Below are 26,568 nucleotides of genomic sequence, written 5' to 3'. Positions count from 1 at the left end.
ATAATTAATTATATTTCCACCGACCAATAGTAGTTACCAACCTGATATCTCTGTCACTGTTACCTGTATTCTACCGTATTCAACCTAAAATAATTTTACTTACACACAAGGCCATTAACCAAACTACACCAATGTACATCTTACATCAAAATTTCTCCCAACCTGACCTCTTCACAAACGTCTCTCACACACACTCATTCACTCCCATTCAATACTTTCTTCGCACTGCACCCACTCTGTGGAATGCCCTCCCACACACGATAAGACTCTCCTCTAGTCTACAATCCTTCAACCATTCCCTGAAAACTCACCTGTTTTGGCAAGCTTATCAAATTCTGGAACCGCTGACATAGCCTTCATAAACTTTCTCATCCAATTACATCCCCACTATACAATCCACACATGTCCTCACATGTTTTCTCTTTCTTCAATTTACCATCCTCCTGATCCCGGGCCAAAACTGCTGAGTGACAATATCATAGAGCCCATCAAGAACCTTTGTAATCTGGTGGACCACTGTGTAACAGATAACATCTATCCTTGTGTATTAATACCTTAGTATAGATTATAAGCTTGCGAGCAGGGCCCTCCTACCTTTGAATGTCTGTTATTACCCACTTCTGTTTTATCACTGTTGTTTCCAATAGTAAAGCGCAACAGAATTTGCTGTGCTATTTAAGAAACTGATAATAATAGTAATAGTAACATAACAGTAAACTCCTCCCAGGTAGTCACTATGGAGCTGTAGATCTCAGTGACATTCCTTATCTGCTCTTCTTAATGCTATTGTTTTTTTCTAAAAGCAGGATCCCTCCATTAGGGCCACAAATAAATAATGACCTTGGTGTGTGGAGTGCTGGAATGAACAGGTTTGTATGTTCCAACTTTATTATCTGACCTTGGCTGCTGCTTCTGAAACACAGCCAGACATGAACTAGTCAGAACTGGAAGGAAACGTCAACCCATTAGGACCATAACTGTTATCAAAACCAACGAGAGGCATTTACAGGAGAAGAGAGCAGCTTCGACAAACTACAAAACAGAACACAGCACCACCTACTGGATATGCAACAACATAAACACTGTAATGTAAAACAGTGGAAAGCTGTACAGCAAACAACCTCTATAAAATATATATTGGTGACAGAGTTAATTGAAAGGCTACGCCTGAAGAGAATAATTAAACCCTTGGAAATATCCCTGCATATTCACAATATAGTGAGATGGTTTATTCACTAGAGTCTGGAATCAGAGATCCATATTACCATATATGTTTCAATAATTAAAACACCTATATGAAAGTGGTGCTGGGCCAAAATGAAGGCAATGACAGTTAGGCCAAAGCATGTCACAAGCTAGAAATTCATGCTTTAAAAATGCTTTCAAATTATATAATGTGGATCAAAATATACAAATGGTAGAGGAAGGGTTTGATATATTTTGTCAACATTCATTATGTCAACATGATCTAATGTTGATATGCAGCAGTGGGTCCCAGTGGTGTGGCGATCACTTACCTCCGTTCAGCATTGGTGATGCATCAGTGTTTTCTAGGTCCTGGCAGTGTCATCTGATCCAGCCATTCCTGGGATGAGTTCACCAAGTCCTCACCACACAGCCTAACCCTAACACTGGCATTCTGCCAAATGTCAGCATTTCACATGCTGACGCTGTAAATGTATCAATATTAATTTCAACCATGTCAACATTCTATTGTCAACATTATGACAGTCAGCATAGTGACTGCATCCCGTAGAGGAGACAGACACTGTGCAAATCATACAAAAGTGCTAAAGAAAGTGCTTAGGGTCCAGCTGATGGGTTTGAGGCGACTGGGAAAATGTGTATATCATAATATAGTATATGTGGAGGAAATTTGCCTAGAGAGCTTTCACTTATAAATTGTCTCAAACCCCCTGTCTCGGCAGCTAAAGAAACACTGCCTTCCTTGTATCCATAATTAAGAAGGCAAATGCTTTGGGATCTGACTCCGAGCAGAGGAAAATAATGTCAATGTTTATGAAACATGTAATGTTCATATTCTGAGGACAACTTGCAAGCTGTGATATGATTCATTTCCTACCCCAGCCTCAGGGACAGAATATATTTAATTTTGGCTGTGCAAGTAACTCTGTTTAATGTCTACATTTTACTTTTGGATTATTAGTATGTTTAAGTATGTCATTGTTTCAACTTTTCTTTTCAATGTATAAATGATATATCTTTCAATTAAATGTTTAAGAAAAAAAAGTTTCAGAAAGTGACACTCAAGACAAATACACAGTTTGTTTTTTTATTAAAGAAAAGACTAACTGATGTTTAGTTCTCTTACCCCAGTATGTAATCCTTCTGACTGCTGTGTCACAGTGTGCTAGATTGTTTTTGTGTATAACTGTTTTGTGGCGAGCCTGGGGCTAGTATTAGGTAATATACAATAATCCCTCAGTGGTGGCAGCATAAAGTAGAGTGTGTGGACTTTTTGGGGTGTGACGCCACTTACTTCAGTAGCTATGGTGAAAGTGGAGTGTGCAATTGAGTGGTGATTAATCTTTTGTAGTTACACCTAAGCAACGCGTACGAAGAGTATTGGTGATGATCGCATGTGTGAAACAAAAGATCCAATCAAGCAATTATATCCATGCAGGGTGAGCAGGATAGACTTAATAATATTCCACAATATGTGGCACATTCATGGCTGAACGTAAGTCAGTTTGGCGGTCGGATCTTACAATTTTTTAGCATGCTCCAAACTTGCACACAAGAGTCATGTGCATCTCAGTCACATCTCCATCTGCAGCTGAATGAATGTAGCTGGGTTATAACAGGGCTTTATATTTAGGCAAAGTAGAGCGAGGATGTGTCGTGGGAGTGTAGGTGGAATTGGGAGCAATACAGAGGTGTGTGTACACAGAAATTCATCTGATTTTAGATGGAGCTCTTGAATGAGGTACTAAAGCAACTGATAATAACGTCAGCTATGAACAACATATCTATACAGGTGGCACAGCAGCATAGATGCAAGCAACTCAACATACGATATAATATCTACACTGCAGGCAGGGTGAGTACAATAGTAGCTGACACTGGGGGTCATTCCGAGTTGATCGCTAGCTGAATTTGTTTGCAGCGATCAGGCTAAAAATCGGCAGTTCTGAGCATGCGTGTGCGGCTCAATACGCACGCGCGACGTACGGCCACAACGAACGATGTAGTTTTGCACAGGGTCTAGTGATGCATTTCAGTCGCACTGCTTGCCGCAGAGTGACTGACATGAAGTGGGTGTTTCTGGGTGGCAACTGACCGTTTTCAGGGAGTGTGCAGAAAAACGCAGGTGTGCCAGGAAAAAGGCAGGCGTGGCTGGGTGAACGCTGGGCAGGTTTGTGACGTCAAATCCGGAACTGAATTGTCTGAAGTGATCGCAAGCGCTGAGTAGGTTCTGAGCTACTCTGAAACTACACAAATTTTTTTTGAAGGCGCTCTTTGAAACAACCGTTCGCACTGCTGCTAAGCTAGTATCGGGATGATAGATGTACAATCAAGGCTGCCATCAGAAATTGTGGGGCCCAGGACTAACAAAAAAGACAGTCCCCGCAAAAATAAAAATGTATATATATATATATATATATATATATATATATATATGCAAAAGCAGTCAGCGGCACTCCTTACTGTGCTAGGTGCATAATCAGATAATGGCCGGTGACCTCCATGGGTGACTGTGCCGTCACACATACATAACTATTCCACTGTAGGCGGCACTTACGGCTCCAAAGAAAAGAAGACAGGACACTGTCTGATCAAATCAACGTTTCAATGTTTAGAATCAAACATTTTCATCAGGACCTGATGAAAATGTTTAATTCTAAACATTGAAACGTTGATATGATCAGTGTCCTGTCTTCTTTTCTTGGGAGCCGTAAGTGCCGCCTACAGTGGAATTGTTACATATATACACATATATACACACACATATACATATATATATATATATATATATATATATATATATATAAAGGACATGGAGTGATTTCATTAAAAGCACTTTTTTGCACTTATGCACTTTATCTGCTGAGACCAGACTGAGTGCCGCCGCTTGCTGGGTACACATTATATATAAAAATAATATATATATATATATATGTATACATATTAAAAAAATTAATTATATTCCTATGCACATACGAAGCAACAGCATATTATGCACCATATTAAGTCCCCACAGTAACGCCCCAGACACCATATTACGCCCACAGTTATGCCCCTGTCACCATATTATGCCCCACACAGTAATGCCCCTGACACCACGTTAAGGGATCACCATATTATGGCCAACACAGTAATGCCTGTGACACCATATTATGCCTGCACATTAATGCCCTTGTCATCATATTATGCCCAACACAGTAATTATAACAGTACCTGCTCTTTGTCAGGGGTCTGTCGTTGCCAGGGAATTCCTCATTCCCCCCCCCCCCCACTCCTGATGTTCGCGCCTATCTGTCTACTTCAAATTAAAACTATTGAAAACATCCATCCCAAAATGGCCGCCGCCTCAGAGTTGACAGTTATTAAAGATACTAGAGACGTCTCCTGTGAGGCGGCGGCCATTTTGGAAGGGACTTTTTCAATACAGCGGCTGGTGGATGAGGACGGCCACAGCGGGTGGACGGCGGCATAAGCAGCACAGGCCCTCCCTTCTCTGTCAGAGAGGCTGGGCCCGAGACAGCTGTGCCCCCCCACCCCCGATGGTGGCCCTGTCTAAAATGTCTAGGTAGACAGTCTATAGGTTGGCACCATATGGTTGACATGCATTAGGTCGACAGGTAGAAAATGTGTACAGGGTGAAAAGGTCAACATGACAATGGTCAACACCAGGGGTTAAAGTGAGACAGAACAGGCCAGAACTGCGTTTCGTCAGTTCCATTTGGAGACCAGCTCACCTAACCCAGAATGTGTGCCCAGCACCCAAAAGATGTTGGGCGCCACTGAGATTTTGTTACCAGCGAGTGCCCGAATCTTTCCACACAGAGACAGCCGAAGGTAGGAGTTCACTACTACTGGGGGGCATTACTAGGGGCATTACTAATGGTGGCAATATGACTAGGGGCACTACTACAGGGGGCATTACTACTGGGAGCAATACTACAGGGGCATTACCACTAGGGGCACTACTACGGGGGTTATTACTACTGGGGGCACTACTACAGGAGGCATTACTACTGGGGACACTACTAATGGGGGCACCACCACTGTAGACATTGCATAAGAGGCACTACCACTATAGTGGGCACTGCATAAGCTGCACCACTGCAGTGGGCACTGTATAAGTGGCACTACTGCTGTGGGCATTATGTGCATTAGTGGCACTACTACTGTGGGCATTGTGTATAAAGGGCACTACTGTGTGTCATAATATGAATATGGGACACTACTATGTGTAATGCGAATAAGATTGTGTGGCATAATGTGAAATAGGGATACTATTGCTTCACCATGCCCCTTTCCTTTTGAGACCACGTCCTCTTTTGTGGCGCATGCAATCCCTTTATTTAGTAGGCACCGGGGGGAGAGGGTGAGCACTACTTTAAGCACTGGTCGACACAAAAAAAAATGTTTGACACATCTTTTTTTTTTTCACAATTTCCCCGAATTTGCTTATTACTATTCATGTGGACATCTACTGGGAATAGTAACCTTTCCCGAGCCATGATGAGCGAAGCGAGACTGCGAGGGTACACATTTGTACTGACAGAGGTCACATAACATGGAATATAAAAGATATGGCCTAAAAAAAAAAACTTGTGTCAACCATTGTTATGTCGACCACTTCACCCTGTTGACCTTAACCACTGTCAATCTTTTGTACCTGTCGACCTTATGCATGTCGACTTATTGACTAATTAGACTTTGCAGATCTATCATACCACACTTGTTGAAGACTTGGGTCATGTATGATATGGAGAGAACTGAACATAGGAGGTTATTCAGGTTTGTTAGCAAACCAAAAACGTTAGCAATTGGGCAAAACCATGAGCACTGCATGTGTGGCAGATGTAACATGTGCAGAGGTATTTAAATTTAGATTGTTTCTGTGCAGGGTAAATACTGGCTGCTTTATTTTTACACTGCAATTTAGATTTTAGTTTGAACACACCCCACCCAAATCTAACTCTCTGCACATGTTATATCTGCCCCACCTGCAGAGCAACATGGTTTTGCTCAATTGCAAACTTTTTTGGTTTGCAAACAAACCTGAATAAGGCCAATATTCTGCAATTTATTACAAACACTGGCAATTGACTAAGTTTAACTTACACTAGATTGACAACATAGAACACTAGATGTTTTACTGTATATATTAGTGTACTAGTGGCGTATTTTTCAGCATAACATAGTAATTGTAACTACGTACCAAATTCTTATTGTGCACCTCTTAATCAAACTGAAAGTAGTTTTTTTATTTATTTGTGTGAATGGCTTTGGTTGTATAATGCAAATGATTTCAGTATTTTTTTCCCCCTGTAGAAACGCTATTTTGTTCTTTTATCACAATAATTATATGGCAAAACCAGGCTTTGTATACTGCACAAAGGAAAACCAAAGTTACGACAACATAATATTTACACTATTCACTTAGACAACAAACTCCTGTAATTCATATAACTTCTATTTCGAAACATTACACTAAATGTAACAACTAGGTCTTTAAATAAAAACCACACTATATCTCTGAAAGGTGTACAATACTTCACGCCTCTAATTAAATAAAATTGGGCATACTGTATTTTTGAACAATAGGGCATCCCAACCAAAAACAAAATTAGTGATACAAAGATATAGTCAAATACAATACACTTCTTTCATGCTGCAGCATAGCGCTATGAACAGGATCTCTGCAGTTAAGAAACAGAGTTATCCTTTGATGTGCCCATAATTATTAGGGGTTTAGTAAAATGTCTTTAGGCAAGTAGGAAGGTGAAGATCAAAACTGACGTTGTGACAATGCGAAGTGAAAATAGATGAAGCCGAGCCAATTTTTTTTTTTAATAACAATACAGGAAATAATGTGCGTGAAAACAAGTGTGATCATCGTAATTAAAAGACATACAAAACACAAGTGATCTCCATAGCCACTAACATAGAATGATGTATACAGTAGTATGTTTCCATGGAACACACGTCAGTAAGTTGACTAGGCGGCTCGTTTCATACCAGCAGCTACTTTGGCAGTTTAGGTCGCTGTAATTAAAGACCACTAAAACTAAATTCAAATACAAGTTATCCTACATTTAGATACACAAATATGTAAATAAATACAGTAAATCCCAACCTGCCTAGACAGCACTTTTAAATATTCAAGACTGTAGTTCAATAGAAGTCGTTAAAATACATTTTTATGATGCATTTAGGATGGAATATAATTTAAATAATCTGTTTGAATTTGTTACAGACACTGGGATAATTGATTTTTGTGCTGTTCTATACACATTACACAATCTGCTGGTCAGAAAATTGTGCCAATGCTTACTGCTTGTGTCCAGGTCTTCTTTTTATTGCTCATGTGCAAGCACCAGGAGCAATGGGGGTCACTCTAGGTTGATCGCTTGCTGCCGTTTTTCGCAGCGAACAGGTTACCACTGCGCATGCGTATGCACCGCAATGCGCACGCACGGCGTACAGCTAGAAAGCGGATCATTGATGGGCGATGGATATAACGAAGAATCCATTCGCACACCCGATCGCAAGGAGATTGACAGGAAGAGGGCATTTGTGGGTGGCAACTGACCGTTTTCAGGGAGTGTTTAGAAAAACACAGGCCTGTCCAAGCGTTTGCAGGGCGGGTGTCCGACGTCAATTCAGGGACCAAAAAGACTGAAGTGATCGCAAGGGCTGATTAAGTCCAGAGCTACTCAGAAACGGCAAAAAAACTCTTTTGTCCCGCTCGGCTGCACACGCATTCACACACTTGCAAAGCAAAAATACACTCCTACGTGGGCGGCGACTATGCGTTTGCACGGCTGGTAAAAGTAGCTAGTGAGCGATCAACTCGGAATGACCCCCAATGATCCCAATGCCTGCGGAATCTGCAGAGAAATATTATCTGAATGCAGTATAAGTCTATCTCAGAAATACCAGCCTGAATGTCACCTTGTGCTGACTGCAGTGTCCTTAAATCTGATTACTGACATAAAGTTTGCAATTTATACAAAAAAGTATTTCCCCATGATCAGAACTGTCTCATGTAGCAATGACAAAGCTTTCACATATATACTAGTGTATGTTATTTTGCTTAGATGTAATGGTTAGAGGTCCCTAATGGACACTTTATATATTTGATTGTATTTTGTAGATGCATAGGGCTTGATTCAGCGGAGAAAGCAATGCCGATGTTTTGGCTTCTGCGCATGTGCCGTGATGGTCTTGCGGCTGAGATCATAGTGTGGATTAGGGCTCAGAGTGCTTGCAGTGAGCTTTTGTCATTTGTGGAAGGTAACGAGGGGTGGCAACAAAAACGCAGGTCTGTCAAGACCATTTGGGGGTGTATTGCAGCCAGCGACTACGTCCTCGTATGCAGCCTAAATGGCCCCAGTGTCTTAGTTCCGTCAGAAATACTGAGTGACCCTAGGGTTTCTCAGATATCCAATGGTGCGACCGATTTGCAGTCTGATGGCGCAACTTTGTACCCTAGTGGCGGATCTGACATGCCGAATGTGGGAGAATCAAAACAACTCCCAGCGGCGGTAACATTTACATATTTTCCCACATCTGCTACGTAAGAATCAGTCCCGTATTCCCTTGAGCTAAGAAGCGAAAATACATTTATCAGTAATCTTGACACCCTCTAACAGGATCAATTATATTCTCATCTTAAAATTTGGATTGTGTAACTATTTTTTTTTAGAAGTAGTTAAATAAAACAGTTTTTTTTTTTTTTTAATTTAACCTGTAGCAAATCTTAATTAGCGTAAAGAGCCAATGTAAATATTACGTTACTAAAATGAATAACTATGTTTGCGTAAATGTCTATCAGGGAAACATAATTTATTACCACATCCGTAAAAAAACCCTCGTGGTTCCTCAAGTTGTCTGTACATTTGTCTTGCAGTTTAAGGTTATGTAATTTGCTTTGGCTCATAGTTTATAGCTTTCCCAGTATATGGCTTGGGTCAGGGACAAGCTTTTTAATAGTTTATAATTAAATGCAAACTGAGGATTATTTATTAACAGCGGGGCTAATTCAGCTCTGCAAATGTGATCCTTAGCAATGAGAGTACAGTAGGAGGTGGTACACACCTCCTTGCTGCATTTGCGATCCCAAAACTGCGACTGCGCCGCAGCCTGGGTTGAACATCGTGAACGATGGTCACAAGGTTCCCTGCAGACTGCCTTACTCAGGCTGGCTGTCGCAGGGCAGCTTGCAAGGCCAAGGAAATTGCATCTCACGACGCAGTCCTTGGTCTCTCCACTCCCGAAAAATGGGGGCCGTCCCCGTACCTCCATCCGAATGCCTCTGACTGCCAATCAGGCAGAGGCGTTCGCAATACTGCGCTATGATCGCAGGACTTGTTCTGCACATGCACGGAACGGGTCCTGCGGATGTACAGTTTTCCTATTAACGGGAAACTGCGCTGAGGATCGCAGGAGTGATCCACACTGAATAACCATCAGAGTGCAAAAGTATTGTAGCCCGTAGCAACCAGACAATTGCATTTTTCAACTAAAATAACCTATAATGGGTGTCATAATATTAAAAGTAGATATATATATATATATATATATTTAGAGAAAATGTCAACCCTTTAATTTTATTAATTCTCTGTTCTAGCATAATAACAGAAGATTCTTAGCTAGTGGCCACATTGGCTGAATGTTAAATAACATTCATAAACAATAAGCAGTCATAGAATAAACCGCTCAATAACCTTGGTGCCCCAGATCAGGAGATACTCACCTGCCGATAACTGTACTCGGAATTTAAGCTATAAAAACTGGATGTCTTCATGTTAAGTCAAATTATGCAACAACTACTGTTACAGATATGCATTTGCCCACGCTTTACAGCAATAGGTCTATGACACTCATCCCAGGATTACATCATTATTCACTATGCATTTAATGCTTTCAAGGCATGCTACCTTAACATTGAGAGATTATACATGTAGGTGTGCAGCAGAGTTCACAACTATTTGTACATGTCTAGATAAACACTCCGGGGGTAGTGGCAGTTTGGGAGATTGACTGGGGCGGTACACTTGTCACACCATAACGCAGGTGTCCTAAGGCGAGCTCCGGGAGGGCAGAAACCTCCCGGGGAGCAGAAGGGCTGCACTACATTAGAAAAAGGTCTACTAATGAAATAAAATGGAGGATATTAGGTATAGCCCTATACAATAATACATTTATGCATGCATCTTAGAATATTTACAAAAAATAAAGAATAGAAAAAAAATATTAAAAATATGAACATTTAAAGAGGACAACTGAAGATGCCCCATTTTCTTTGTCACTTCCTACCCGGACAATCTGCATAGTTGGACGCCCCGGGTCAGGTGAACGGCATAATACAAAAAGGAACATGATGCTGGGACAGCTGATTTAGGGAGCCAACAAAAACTAATTTCAAATGATCCTTTACATTATTCAACACATTAGTGCGATATTCTAAGAATGCAGCAATCTATGTAAAACAGAAGTCTGAGGCAGAAGATTATGTACCTGCTCTTATAAAACGGTATGCTAGAAGCCAGTGTTAAGATTACATTTAATAAGTTCCAATTCAGGCCATATGAGATAAACTTCTTGTCCAAAAGTATTCTGAACCTTTGGCTTCTCATTGTGAGCCTTAGGCATTGTCAGGGCTGGCATCTGGCCTAGAGGGTGCCTGAGCTTGTACTCTAGGGAGGACGCAGCAGAAGGCAAAGTCTACAGAATATCCAATACTAAGCCAGTTAATTTTAGGATTTAACTTATTTACCATACATCCTTTATTTTCATCTATTTTTAAAAAGGCGTACAATCAATGCACGACTGCAATCAACACTGTCTGTTGCTAGAATCGCAGGCGCTTACAAATAAATTAATGATTTGCAGTACATGTAAAACAACGGTTAGAACAAAGGACTTTTCTTAACCTCCTGCTTTGAGAAATCTTTTCAAAGTAAATTGTGACCGGGTTCCTGAGGCAGGTTATGGGGAGAAATAAAAGAAGTGTAAGAACTCTGTGATAGAAACTGTATGATATGCCAAAGAGGATAGCGGAGACTATATTTTATTAATGATGTTTAGAGAGAAATTGTAGGTCCACAAGCATCATAGCTGTTACTCAGACATGCACACTCATCTGTACAGGATACCTAAACCCCAGGAGGAATTTCAACAGACTTCATTTCCCATTTAATGTATGGAAAATAACACCAGATATGCACAATCAGCGGCCATTGTATTGATAGCAGCATGCACTTGCAACAGATTTGTTGACAGCAAATTCTTGATGAAAATCTCCTGTCCCACCACATCCTAAGACGTTCTTGGTGGATTCAGACCCGGTGACTGTGGTGCCCATTATAGTAGACTGAACTCATTGACCTTTTAGTGGTACCATCTACAGATAATGATCCTCATTCCGAGTTGATCACTCGCTAGCTGCTTTTAGCAGCATTGCAAACGCTAAGCCTCCGCCCTCTGGGAGTGTATCTTAGCTTAGCAGAAGTGCGACCGAAAGGTTAGCAGAACTGCTTGAATAAATTTTCATGCAGTTTCTGAGTAGCTGCAAACCTACTCCTACCTTGCGATCACTGCAGACTATTTAGTTCCTGTTTTGACGTCACATACACGCCCTGCGTTTGGCCAGACACTCCCCCGTTTCAGCAGGCACGCCTGCGTTTTTACCTGACACGGCTGCGTTTTTAGAACACTCCCAGAAAACGGTCAGTTACCACCCAGAAACACCCACTTACTGTCAATCACTCACCGATCAGCAGAACGACTGAAAAGCGTTGCTCGACCTTGTGTGAAACTGCACAGTTTTTTGTGAAAGTACGTAGCGCGTGCGCACTGCGGCCCGTACGCATGTGCAGAAATGCCGATTTTTAGCCTGATCGCTACGCTGCCAACAACGGCAGCTAGCGATCAACTGGGAATGACCCCCAATGTGCTATGTGACAATGATTTCATCGTCTTTCCGCCCTCCCAAATCCCCCCCCCCCCCCCTCTTCACTATGTATTCATATCAAAACCAACTGTTCTATCACACAAGTCTATAGTAGTGGCGTTATCACTGACTCCACTCTCTCCTTCAAACTCCACATTCAGGCCCTCTTCCATCTTGCCGCTTCCAGACCCCTGCTCACCCTGGAGGTAACGAAGATCATCATCCACTCACTGGACTCTCAACTGGATTATTACAACCTATTATTAATTGATCTTCCTGTCTCTTGCTTCGCTCCACTCCATTCCTTCCTCAAAGCTATTGCTTCCCATCTCTGCAAGTCTTCCCTTCCCTTCCCATTAATAACTCAATTGAAACACACTCCCCTAGAAAGCAATCAGCCAATCTTGTTTCCTCCTACATTCCTTCCCTGCTTACTTTCTCATGCTAACGACCTCCGATTACCTCATGACACTTCCGTCTTCAGGATTTCACAAGTGCTGTTCCTCCACACTGGCACTCTCTCCGTCTCCCTATCTTTGTTTAGCACACCATTTTCTGTAAATGCTAGACACTGCTGTGCAGGAAAATACAATATGTATGCGGATAACAATTATAACAACGAGTTTTATGGTAAGAACTTACCTTTTTATTAAAACTCTTTCTGCGAGGTACACTGGGCTCCACAAGGAATGGACAATGGGGTGTAGAGAAGGATCTTGATCCGAGGCACCAACAGGCTCAAAGCTTTGACTGTACCCAGAATGCATAGCGCCACCTCCTATATCACCCCGCCTCCCTGCACAGGATCACAGTTTTTAGTTAACCAGTCCAATGCAGTAGCAGGAAAAGAGACGACAACGGTTAGTAGCCACAACACCGCATTCTCACGACAGGAGACGTGTCAGCGGCTAATGCCATACCAACCCAAAGAAATAAGTGCGTCACGGTGGGCGCCTTGTGGAGCCCAGTGTACCTCGCAGAAAGAGTTTTAACAAAGGTAAGTTCTTACCATAAAACTCGTTTTCTGCTGCGGGGTACACTGGGCTCCACAAGGAATGGACAATGGGGATGTCCTAAAGCAGTTCCTGATGGGAGGGAATGCACTCCAGCGGGCACAAGAACCCGGCGTCCAAAGGAAGCATCCTGGGAAGCGGCAGTATCGAAGGCATAGAACCTTATGAACGTGTTCACAGAGGACCACGTAGCCGCCTTGCACAATTGTTCGAGGGTCGCACCACGTTGGGCCGCCCAAGAAGGTCCAACAGACCGAGTAGAATGGGCCTTAATGTGATCAGGAGCAGAGAGACCAGCCTTCACATAAGCATGTGCAATCACCATTCTAATCCATCTGGCCAGAGTTTGCTTGTGAGTAGGCCAGCCACGTTTGTGAAACCCAAACACAACAAAAAGAGAATCAGATTTCCTAATAGGAGCAGTTCTCTTCACATAGATACGGAGAGCCCGTATCACATCCAAAGACCGCTCTTTGGGAGACAGATCAGGAGAAACAAGTGCCGGAACTACAATCTCCTGATTAAGGTGGAACGAAGAAACCACCTTAGGCAGTTAGCCAGGACGAGTCCTAAGAACCGCCCGGTCACGGTGAAATATCAGATATGGGGAACTACAGGACAAGGCACCCAAATCCGACACTCTTCTAGCTGAAGCAATAGCCAGCAGAAACACCACCTTAAGGGAAAGCCACTTAAGGTCAGCTGAATCAAGAGGTTCAAACGGAGACTCTTGTAACGCCTCCAAAACCACCGACAAGTCCCAAGGAGCCACAGGCGGGACATAGGGAGGTTGGATACGCAACACACCCTGAGTAAAGGTATGCAGATTAGGTAAGGACGCAATTTTTCTCTGAAACCACACCGACAAGGCAGATATTTGAACCTTGAGGGAGGCCAGACGCAGGCCTAAGTCCAGGCCCTGCTGAAGAAAAGCCAACAACTTGGCTATACTAAACTTGAAGGCGTCATAATCGTTAGATGCGCAACAAACAAAGTAAGAATGCCAGACCCTATAGTAAATCCAAGCCGAAGCCGGTTTCCGGGCCCGCAACATAGTTTGAATGACCGCCTCAGAAAACCCTTTAGCCCTTAAGACGGAAGCTTCAAGAGCCACGCCATCAAAGACAGCCGGGCTAGGTCCTGGTAGACACAGGGGCCCTGAACGAGGAGGTCTGGGTGTTGTGGAAGTAGAATTGGACACTCTGACGATAGGCCTTGCAGGTCTGAGAACCAGTGCAGTCTGGGCCACGCTGGAGCTATGAGAAGCAGAATTCCTTTTTCTTGCTTGAACTTCCGAATTACCCTGGGCAGGAGTGACACCGGAGGGTACACGTACGGCATCCGAAACCTCCACAGTACCGCCAGCGCATCCACGAATGCTGCTTGAGGATCCCTTGTCCTTGCTCCGAAGACCGGAACCTTGTGATTGTGTCGAGACGCCATCAGATCTACGTCTGGAAGGCCCCACCTTTCCACTAGGAGTTGAAACACTTCTGGATGGAGGCCCCACTCGCCGGCATGCACGTCCTGACGACTGAGAAAGTCCGCTTCCCAATTCAGGACTCCCGGAATGAATATTGCCGATATGGCCGGTAGATGGCGTTCTGCCCACTGTAGAATCCGTGAGACTTCCTTCATTGCTAGGCGGCTTTGAGTGCCGCCTTGATGATTTATGTAAGCCACTGTGGTGGCGTTGTCCGACTGTACTTGAACAGGACGGTTCTGAATTAAATGCTGGGCTAGGTTCAAGGCATTGAAGACCGCCCGCAACTCCAGAATATTGATCGAGAGGAGGGACTCCTCCTTGGTCCACCGCACCTGAAGGGAGTGTTGCTCCAGCACCGCGCCCCAACCTCTTAGACTGGCATCTGTTGTCAACAGGACCCAGTCGGATATCCAGAACGGACGGCCTCTGCACAGTTGTTGGTCCCGGAGCCACCAGAGCAGCGACAGACGGACCTCCGGAGTCAATGAGATCATTTGAGATCTGATCCGGTGAGGCAGGCCGTCCCATATGACTAGAATCAGCCTCTGGAGAGGGCGAGAGTGAAATTGAGCATACTCCACCATGTCGAATGCTGGCACCATGAGGCCCAGCACCTGCATCGTCGAATGTATCGACACTTGCGGACGAGATAGGAAGCAACGAATCCTGTCCTGAAGTTTCAGGACTTTCTCCTGAGACAGGAACAACCGCTGGTTGTGAGTGCCCAATAGTGCTCCCAGATGCACCATGCTCTGAGCAGGGATCAGGGATGACTTCTTCCAGTTGATGAGCCACCCGTTAGCTTGTAGAAACCGTACCGTCACATCTAGATGAAGTTCTGGGGAATTTGCCAGGATTAACAAGTCGTCCAAATACGGCAGTATCCTGACCCCTTGACGGCGGAGTACCACCGTCATCACCACCATGACTTTGGTAAAGACACGCGGAGCCATTGTTAAACCAAAAGGTAACGCCCGAAACTGGTAATGGCAGTTGCCAATCGCAAATCTCAGGTATTGCTGATGAGACACTGCTATAGGAATATGCAGGTAAGCATCCTGTATATCCGGGGAGACCATGAAGTCCCCAGGTTCCAAGGCCAGAACTATAGAGCGAAGGGTTTCCATCCAAAACTTGGAAACCTTCACAAACCTGGTCAATGCCTTGAGGTTGAGAATGGGCCGGGAGGACCCATTCGGTTTCGGGACTAGAAACAGCGGAGAATAGTACCCCCGGCCCCTCTGCGCAAGAGGCACCTGTACTACGACTCCTGTATCCAGGAGGGTCTGTACCACCGAATGTAGAGTGTTTGCCTTTGTCTTGTCCAACGGGACATCTGTCTGGTAAAATCGATGAGGGGGTCGGTTTTTGAAGGATATGGCGTAACCTCGAGTGACGACTTCCCGTACCCAGGCATCTGAAGTGGTCTTCAACCATTCCTGGGTATACCCTAGAAGCCGACCCCCCCAACCTGGGATCCCCATCATGCGGCAGGCTTATCTGTCTTGGAAGCTGGCTGACGGGCCGCCCAGGCTCTTTTGGGTTTAGGCTTACCAGGTTTGGAAGTGCGGGCCTGCTTGTTGTACGCCTGACCTTTTGCTTTACCTGAAGGACGAAAGGGGCGAAAGGAAGTACCTTTAGCCTTCGACACAGAAGGAGCAGTACTTGGCAGACAGGCAGTTTTGGCAGTAGCCAAGTCAGCCACAATCTTATTTAAATCCTCCCCAAACAGAATATCTCCCTCCACGGTTTTTCTAGAGTCCAGATCCACAGACCAGGATCTCAGCCACAATATCCGGTGAGCCAGGACTGACGTAGTAGAGGCCTTGGCTGCCAGGATACCGGCATCAGAAGCAGCCTCTTTAATATAACGAGAAGCTGTGACAATATAAGACAAGCATTGTCTAGCATGGTTCAGCATCTAACTCCAAGGCCCATGCTTCAATGGCCTCTGCAGCCCAAGTATCTGCAATAGTGGGCCTTTGTGCAGCACCCGTGAGGGTGTAAATCGCTTTCAGACAACCCTTCACATATTTATCCGTAGGCTCTTTTAGAGACGTGACGGTGGTGACCGGTAGAGCTGAGGAAACCACCATCCTAGCCACATCCTAGTCCACTGGAGGAGGTGTTTCCCAATTTTTAGACAGCTCCGGCGCGAGGGGATAGCGAGCCAGCATCTTCTTTGAGGCACAAACTTCGTACCCGGGTTTTCCCAGGGTTCCTGACGTATATCAATTAGGTGGTCAGAGTGAGGTAAAACTTGTTTAATCACCTTCTGACGCTTGAACCTATCTGGTTTCTTAGGAGGAACGGATGGCTCGGGATCATCCCTAATCTGCAGAATTAAGTTAATAGCCTCCAAGAGATCAGGAACATCCACATGTGAACCACCCTCCCCATCAGCCGTATCTGAGTCAGAACCTGTGGGGTCAGTGTAAGTGCCGTCTTCATCCGACGAGGTGTCAGTGACAGCAGTGGAGTGTGAGGAGACAAGCGCTCGCTTAGAGGACCCCTTGGACGTAGGCGAGCGACGGTCAGACTTTTTTGTAGTCAGGGACTGGTTCAACTTCTTTATTTGAGCAGATAAATCGTCCGCTGCAGGGACCACAAACGGTTGTACCGGCATTGGGGGTCCCATAGGGGGTGTTAGTTTATGAACTAGCGCATGCAGAAGCGTGGAAAAAGCGGCCCACGGCGGGTCATTATTTGCCCCCGTTGCCACCGTCCCACTGGGGGGCAAGGAGCCCCCAGAACCAGAGCCCAAAGCTGCTATATTCTCCTCATAGGTATCAGCGGCTTCAGCAACACTGGCAGTGTGTTCAGCCCCAGAACCGTTACCCTCAGAAGCAGACATGATATAACTTGCAGTATTAGGTAACACAGTACAATTTGTCAGCAGCACAATACCTCTAGCCCTAACCCCTGCACAGTGTCGTCACCAGCAGAGATAAAGGAGAGATATGGTGACTAAATCACAGAGAAAAATACGTAAAACAGTATATCTTTGTGAAAATCCTATATTAGATAAAACCTGACGCACCAAGCCCACTCAGGTTATAGAATATAGGGATAGCCGGTTGAGTGAAAGACACGAAATGGACACCACTCAGCTATCAAATGCACACACAAATAGTCACAGTCTGTACAATGCAGAGGTTATTACTAACAATAATAGTGCACTGGACTAGCTTACACAGCTATATAACAATAGATATAACAGTACACAGTAAGAACTGGATGTCTATCACAGGGTAATTGTACTAGGAAACCTGACTAAATGCACTCTTTCTTAACTAACACTGACTAAAAAAGACAGGTAGAATACTTAAGTGTCTTGTAAAGTCACAGCACTGACAACCAGGCGGCTTTACATAGGAGGATTTGAACAAGCATTCCCAGGAACAGTGAGCTGAGGGATAATGGCGCCGCAGACACTGCCAGGGAGTGAGGGAGAGACAGATATGCAGCTCTAGGGCGGGAACATTTGCAGAAAATGGCGCCCTGGGGCTGGGGGAGGGGCTTCAGGTCCAAGCTCTATCCCCCTGCTGGCAAAACCACCGGGTACTGCGGGTTCTAATAAAATGGTTTATAGAGAAAACCTGACCTGTCCCATGCCCTGGTGATCTAGTGGGATCGCCTGTACTGCCACAATGTCCACCGCCAGCGCGCGCGGCCCACCTCCCACTGACCGCGCCGGATCGCGATAAAGACCGGGTCCCACAAGCGGGACCCACTTACCACCTCCCGAAGCGCGGCCAAGAGAGAGCCCCCATCGTGTGTGCCTGACAAGAAGAAAACCGGAGCCTCCTGTTGTAGTTACCCGGCAACCAGGGCTCGGGAGTGTACAGCGCCGCTGGGGAGAGCCGGAGCTGCAGCCGTGAATGTCCACTGACATGTAACACTGCTACTGCCCTTGAAGTCTTCTCTTCTTAGGGCTGCCTGGAGTAGCCCCTCTGTTAAGTGCCTGCTACTGCAGCACCAACTACAAAACTGAGATCCTGTGCAGGGAGGCGGGGTGATATAGGAGGCGGCGCTATGCATTCTGGGAACAGTCAAAGCTTTGAGCCTGTTGGTGCCTCGGATCAAGATCCTACTCTACACTCCATTGTCCATTACTTGTGGAGCCCAGTGTACCCCGTGGCAAAAAATATAATTATCGAATCAGGCGCTCTGAACAAAAGATAGTATTCAAATAGGTCACCTTTATAGATTAAGGTAATGTAGTGCAGCTCCCATAGAGTACTCTGCAGTACTCTGGTTTAAATAGAAAACAAATAGATATAAAATATCAATAGGAAGTGCTTATATAAAAATGTATTAATAAAAAATATTTATTGATTGTCAATTAGTTAAAATGTACCAAACAGTTATAAACACTGATTTTCACCAGCGCACTGCAGGTATATTTACCACACCCAGGAGAAGATGTTATGTCCACATACAGTTCAAATACCATTCATGTGTGGCTCTGCAAGGTAAGATGCTGGTAAGTAGCTTGGAGGTAACTTCTACAACAGTTCCAGAATGGTTATTGGGTAGTAGTAAGCATTGTATGAACTTTATAAATTCCAAGTGTAGCCCGCAGAGCGTGTGCTGTGCTACCAACTCCCCGTACTGATATATATGATATATGTGTTTACAAAATACATACTGATACATGTGTTTAAAAAAATAAAACTAAATGACAAATACAAGTAAACATGAATATATATTTACAAATAGAAACTTAAAAATATTGATTGATATTATTAAAAATGACCCTCACCGCGAGTTCTGTGAATTGCCACATCAAATTGAATCTAGCATTTCTTGGGTGCGCACCCTGCTGCAATGTATGTGAGTTTCATCCTTGCATAAAATTGAAGTGTCCCTTAAGTTACACCCCAAGATATTTCAAAGACACATCATTAGAAGCTACACTTGTAATGCAATTTCACACTTAGTAAACTGATAGTATTTCACAGCGTGAGTTTCAACCAGTATGAATTTACCGGCTTTTCTTGTTCCAACAAAAATCCCTTTTGGGTGAAAACTGTTCCTTTGAAGGTTAAATAAATTCAGCACACTGTGCCCATGTGTAATTTAAAGCAAATTGGCCTTAGGAATCTTTCTGACATTTTTAACATACACGCTTCACTTATATTTTTATCAAGAAAATAACATATGAACTCCTGGGAGTTTTTATTAACTGCATGATCATTATTAATTATAGGATTTCTTAATAGGTTATGGCATGTCAATTCCTTGTGGCATGGCAAAGTGACGTTTAAATTAACAGTCTACAGTCAGCTTTATGAAATGGATTTCCTATACGCTGAATATCAGTCTGTGCTTCTCCAGAAACTGGGAGGAAATCTAGAGAGGCTTTATGATAACCTCCAGGAAAAGGCACTAAATCAACTCAATTTGTTCCGACACTAAATTTACAGTAAAGGTTCATGTTCGGAATTCCCTGTGAAATCCTGTGTTGTCTGGCAAAGTATAAACTGACAAATCATTTTATATAAAACATCCTAGAAATGAAAATATGTCTGTCTGTTTTTACCCAGTTTGTTTTGTTCTATTACTGTTCTAATTGTAAAGCGCAACGGAATATGCTGCGCTATATAAGAAACGGTTAATAAATAAATAATAAAACAATGCCCCTGCATGGCAGATAAATCTCTTCGTGAGTATTCTATTACACTATTACATTAATATTTAGGTTGTTGTTATTTTATTTTGTATGGTCAGACAACGCCTTCAGTAAGAGGACAGTTGTCCTGTCCAAAGTTCCTGGGAACACCTACATTTACTAGTCAGTTACTGTGGACTATGAATGCACACACTGTACCAATAATAGAGCTGGTGATTAACTAGGGCGAGAAGGGTAGGACCAGAGACTCTGATATTCATGTCTACAGTACAGAACACGGTGCAAATAGAACAATACAGATCTGTAATTGTTATGAACCAATCAGATATCAGATTTTAGCAACTTAGCATAGTCGGGTAAAGGTGCGTACACACTGGCCGATATATCGTGGGCCCGTCAGCAAGTTTGTACGAGCAATATGTTTGTGAACTCTGTCGTTCACCGACATATCGCGTCAGTCCTGCTGCACAGCCAACGGACAATATATTGTTAGATATATTGGCACGTTGGTGTGTGTGTACGGGCGGTCAGCCAACAGCCTGTACACGAGCGGTGACTGACAGCTGTAAAAAGGTGGGCGTGTGTAAATGCCTGCCCAGTTCACGACGTCAGTCCCCAATGGATCAGGCAGTGTGTATGCACAGCACACTGCCCGATCCGGCTTTAGATGTATCTACAGATCAACTGATCTGCAGATATATCTGTAGGTGTGTACCCAGCATAAGACTAGGATTTTCCACTAGGTGATTTCAAAACATAAAGAGCCAGCTGCTTTCCGCATCGGATGTATTAACATACATCGCCGCCCCTCGCAGCGATGTTGATCGCATATGTACGAACATATGCGATCAACATCGCAATGTGGTGACGGCGCCCCCCCCTGCGATACCTGTGAGGTGGTGTGCGGGGGGGGGGGGTCTCCGTCACCTCCCTGGGCTCCCCCTCTCCTCCCTGTCCGGGAATCAGGCAGCAGGCTGTCCCCAGCACGATCGGAACGGTCATGGGTACCAGGTTCACGCTGAGTTATGCCAACCTCTACATGGGCGAGGTTGAGGAGGAGCTCATTTGGGGGGGCGATCTTGGCGCGCACCTGGTCCTCTGTGGTCGTTATATCGATGATTTATTTTTCATTTGGGATGGGGATTTGACACTGCTTTTCGTTTTGTCACTTCTCTAAACACTAACACTTTTAATTTAACCTTCACACACACTTTTGATAGGTGTAAAATTAATTATTTGTATTTAACCTTGGCGATTGTTGGAAATGAAATTCAAACAACAAATTATATAAAAGAAACTGGCAGTAATGCCTAACTACATTTCAATAGTGCACATTATGCACCTTGGAAGGAAAATATTCCTAAGGGGCAGCTGCTGCGTATTAAGTGCAACTGCTCAAATAAAGAACTTTTTTTCGACCAAGCGCATTCCATGATTGAATCTTTTCACTCACGGAGATATCCCAAGGAACTACTGTTGAAGGCGTATGATGAGGTCTCGAGGGTGGATAGAGGATCACTGGTTAACGGGGAGAATAAAAAGTCTAAACTGTTCTCAAGTGATCTGGCCTTCATTACAAAATTCAATAAAAAGTCAGGATTAATCAAACAGATTGTCAGTCGAAACTATAATATTCTAAAGCAAGATCCTTTGTTAAAAATTAACTCCCATTACAACCCAAGGTCATTTTCAAAAAGAATAGATCCCTCAAAACAATATTAGCTCCAAGCATGAAGAAAGGGGAATAGTTACCTATGAAACCTTCTGGTTTTTACAAGTGTGGTAAAACCCTGTGCACAACGTGCATGCATGTGATCAATCGGACAAAGAGTCTGGATGTAGATGGAAATGGCAATGTCCATAATAAAAGAAGTTTTATTAATTGTGACACGAATTGGGTTATATATTTACTGCAATGCGGGTGCAATTTAAGATACATAGGAAGGACAACACGCAACCTTAAAATTAGATTCATGGAACATTGTCGCAATATTATTAATAAAAAAACTGACCATAGTGTACCAAGACATTTTTTATAATATCATCAAGGGGCTCCTAGTACATTGAAATTAATCGGTCTTGAGCATATTATACAGACTAAACGGGGAGGAGATCGGTTCAATAAACTATGTAAACAGGAAATTTTCTGGATTTTTAAATTGAACTCTGTCCATCCCCATGGATTAAATTAAGCTATGGAGTTAAATTCGATTATATAAAATTTGACCCAGGATGCTTTTCCTGTGTCCCCCCCCTTTCTTCCTCCTTTCCTCTCCTTTCCCTCCCCTTCTCTTCTCCTTATTATGTATTTGATACATTGAAAATAGGTATACAGTATACTGCTTTCTTCCTCTCCCCCACCGTCTAAATATGTACGAGTGACACCTTTTTAAGGTATTTTTTTTAGGGAAAACTGTTGTTATAGAAATGTTCCCAGTATAAGGTTTTAGAATTACTAGGTCGGAATTATGTGTTTCTTTATAATATGTCCTTCTAAATAATGATTAACAATATAAAAAGAAAATACTATGGGATCACATGATCATTGCAGTAGAATGTAAACAAAGTCATGTGACCATGGATGCGATGACATAATATGGTGGCCGAAGAGAGAGAGATCTTTTTCTGGGTCTGGCGGCCGGTCACGTGACAACAAGCATCAGTCTGGTAATTAGAGTTTTCAGAGTCACGTAACCGGGTAGTGGGATGACGCGATGCGGTGGCTGCGGGTGCAGAGATTTTCTTCCGGGGCCGGCGGCCAGCTACGCGTCAGAGACAAGTAATTGAGAACCTCGAGTCACGTGCCCGGGTGATGCGCCATGGGCGGAAGTCCCTAAATGGCAAGCACCTAGGTCACATGACTTAGGGCACAAAGATGCAAGGTGTCCCGATTGGGTTTTATGATCATGTCACCAAGTGGGAGTCTAATATTCTCCATAACAACGGAATTGTATATGCCACTAGCCAATTAGAAATACATAGAGGGAATAGTTTACAACATTTGACTGAGGTCACATGATCGGATCCAGCCTAATATTAAATAATAAAATTGAGTTTTTAAAGGATTGTGAACTTCGTTTTTTGGTTTAAATATATAATTGAGAGGTAGTCTGCCTTCCTGCTGCTATACATTAATGAATAAAACTGTTTTGTACACGTTAAGATTAATGTATCTGGACAGGTGCTAATTGTATAGGTAATTGATATCTCTATATAAGAGCTGTATGAGCCCAGCATTAATACCTTTGAAAAGCTGCCAAGTGCCAGCGAAACGCGTAAGTGTGCCAGCCTCTGATCCGGGCACTAAAAGGTTACTTCATAGGACGCCTTGCAGTTATTCCATTCTTGGAGGTTTCCAGTCGAACAAACGTGGACATTAATAAAGGGAGAACCACCAATTTTTTGCGTAGGATCGGAAACATTCATTGGACCCTCGCTAGGTGGGATACCCGGCTGAATCCACGAGGAAATCAGTAATTATTTACCTTAGAGACTGGACGTCCCTTAAACATCTGTATATTACAGAAGGATCCTGTTGTTAATGTGACCGGTCACAAGGACACTTACGGCATAATATGTGCCTAAATAAGCAATATAGTGTGGTCTAGAGACTGGCAACGAGGCTCTGATTGATGTTTTTATTTAGGAAAATTTCTTATATGTGTGTATATTGGCCCTCATTCCGAGTTGTTCGCTCGGTATTTTTCATCGCATCGCAATGAAAATCCGCTTAGTACGCATGCGCAATGTTCGCACTACGACTGCGCCAAGTAACTTTGCTATGTAGAAAGTAATTTTACTCACGGCTTTTTCATCGCTCCGGCGATCGTAATGTGATTGACAGGAAATGGGTGTTACTGGGCGGAAACACGGCGTTTCAGGGGCGTGTGGCTGAAAACGCTACCGTTTCCGGAAAAAACGCAGGAGTGGCCGGAGAAACGGTGGGAGTGCCTGGGCGAACGCTGGGTGTGTTTGTGACGTCAAACAGGAACGACAAGCACTGAACTGATCGCACAGGCAGAGTAAGTCTGAAGCTACTCTGAAACTGCTAAGTAGTTAGTAATCGCAATATTGCGAATACATCGGTCGCAATTTTAAGAAGCTAAGATTCACTCCCAGTAGGCGGCGGCTTAGCGTGTGTAACTCTGCTAAATTCGCCTTGCGACCGATCAACTCGGAATGAGGGCCATTGTACTTATTAAATTGATGAGAATTGTTTTTATGAAATTACCTGTTTCAAATTCACTTTGAGCGCTGTTTTATACTATTTTATTTTCTTGGTCTAGAAATGAAAATATGTCTGTCTATTTTTACCCAGTTTTGTTCTATTACCGTTGTTCTAATTGTAAAGCGCAACGGAATATGCTGTGCTATATAAGAATCGGTTAATAAATAAATAATAAAACAATGCCCCTGCATGGCAGATAAATCTCTTCGTGAGTATTCTATTACATTAATATTTAGGTTGTTGTTATTATTTTGTTTTGTATGGTCAGACAACGCCTTCAGTAAGAGGACAGTTGTCCTGTCCAAAGTTCCTGGGAACACCTACATTTACTAGTCAGTTGCTGTGGACTATGAATGCACACACTGTACCAATAATGGAGCTGGTGATTAACTAGGGCGAGAAGGGTAGGACCAGAGACTCTGATATTCATGTCTATGGCACAGAACGTGGTGCAAATAGAACAATACAGATCTGTAATTGTTATGAACCAATCAGATATCAGATTTTAGCAACTTAGCATAGTCGGGTAAAGGTGTGTACACACTGGCTGATATATCGTCCGTTCTCCTGAATGGCCGATATATCGTGGGCCCGTCAGCCAGTGTGTATGAACGATATGTTTGTGAACTCCGTCGTTCACAGACATATCGCGTCGGTCCTGCTGCACATCCATCGGACAATATATTGTTAGATATATTGGCACGTTGGTGTGTGTGTAGGGGCGGTCAGCCGACATCCCGTACACGAGCTGCAGCAGCCGGCGGTGACTGACAGCTGAAATGGGTGGGCGTGTGTAAATTCCCACCCAGTTCACGACGTCAGTCCCCAAAGGATCAGGCAGTGTGTATGCACAGCACACTGCCCGATCTGGCTTTAGATGTATCTGCAGATCAATTGATCTGCAGATATATCTGTAGGTGTGTACCCAGCATAAGACTAGGATTTTCCACTAGGTGATTTCAAAACATAAAGAGCCAGCTGTTTTCCGCATCAGATGTATTAACATACATCGCCGCCCCTTGAAGCGATGTTGATCGCATATGTACTAACATATGTGATCAACATCGCAATGTGGTGACGGAGGCCCCCCCGCGATACCTGTGAGGTGGTGTGCAGGGTGTCTCCGTCACCTCCCTGAGCTCCCCCTCTCCTCCCTGTCCGGGAATCAGGCAGCAGGCTGTCCACAGCACCTCCTCCCCCCTGCAGCCGGAAGGCCCTCTGGCTGCGTTGCTAGGGGGAGGAGGAGTTTACCTTCTGGGTCCAGGCTTCCTGGAGGAAGGTATGCCGGGGGAAGGGGGGGGGGGGGGGCAGGGGGGTTGGTGTCTGCGCCCGGGGCGGCGGGCTGCGGTAGATGGTGATAAGAAGCCCATAGGTTTCTATAGGGTATTGCCATCCAAAGATGGTGATACCCTGGGCGGCGAAAACCCGGCGGCCACGTCTTAGTACATTTGAAAATGCGGTAAACCCCCAGAAAACGGGGGTTTTACCGCATTTTTCCCTTAGTACATCCCGGCCTCAGAGAGAGAATAAGTGGGGATGCACAGAGCAGGATTAAGAAGGGTGGGTGTGCCCTCATCCCCCCTCTTAGGGGGGCCCTGGTTACAGGATCACCAGTTAGACAACCCAAAGCTAGAACACCTGGTGGGTGATTTGTATCGCCTGCACACTTCACACTCACGTTTAAACATACAGCAGCACTCAGGAGCCGCTAAGTACAGGGGTTTGATATTTTTCTTGGTAAGCCAGACTATACAGATACAGTATGTGGAAGAAGCACAGTGCTGTGGTGGGCTTCTGTGAATGGTTGCTGTGCATTGTGGCAAGTTAAAAACTCCAGATGCTTGACAGTTACCTGGTATGAAAGATTCTACGTGACCCTGAGAAATGTTTCTGACATTGTATGATGACACCATATTCTTTATGTTATACCACAGAGTCACCCTTCCCCCCCTTCATGTTATGTGTCTCAGGCCCCTTACTCCAGCTCTGGGGATGCATACAGGCTGCTTGTGAACCTTACAACTCTAACAGTTTGTTGCATCGCTAAAGGACAAC

At 44.0% G+C, this 26,568-nt stretch overlaps 1 protein-coding gene across 12 annotated transcripts in view; it reads right to left on the bottom strand.

The window, feature by feature from the left end:
- The window catches only part of WDPCP (WD repeat containing planar cell polarity effector), an 804,278-nt gene that overhangs the window by 267,313 nt on the left and 510,397 nt on the right, over positions 1-26,568 (bottom strand). The gene's annotated exons all lie outside the window — the stretch shown is intronic.

This window comes from Pseudophryne corroboree, chromosome 4 (genome assembly GCF_028390025.1).
Source record: "Pseudophryne corroboree isolate aPseCor3 chromosome 4, aPseCor3.hap2, whole genome shotgun sequence".
NCBI classification, from domain to species: Eukaryota; Metazoa; Chordata; class Amphibia; order Anura; family Myobatrachidae; genus Pseudophryne; species Pseudophryne corroboree.
Note: the sequence above shows the minus strand (reverse complement) of the source record. Positions and strands in the feature narration are given on the sequence as shown.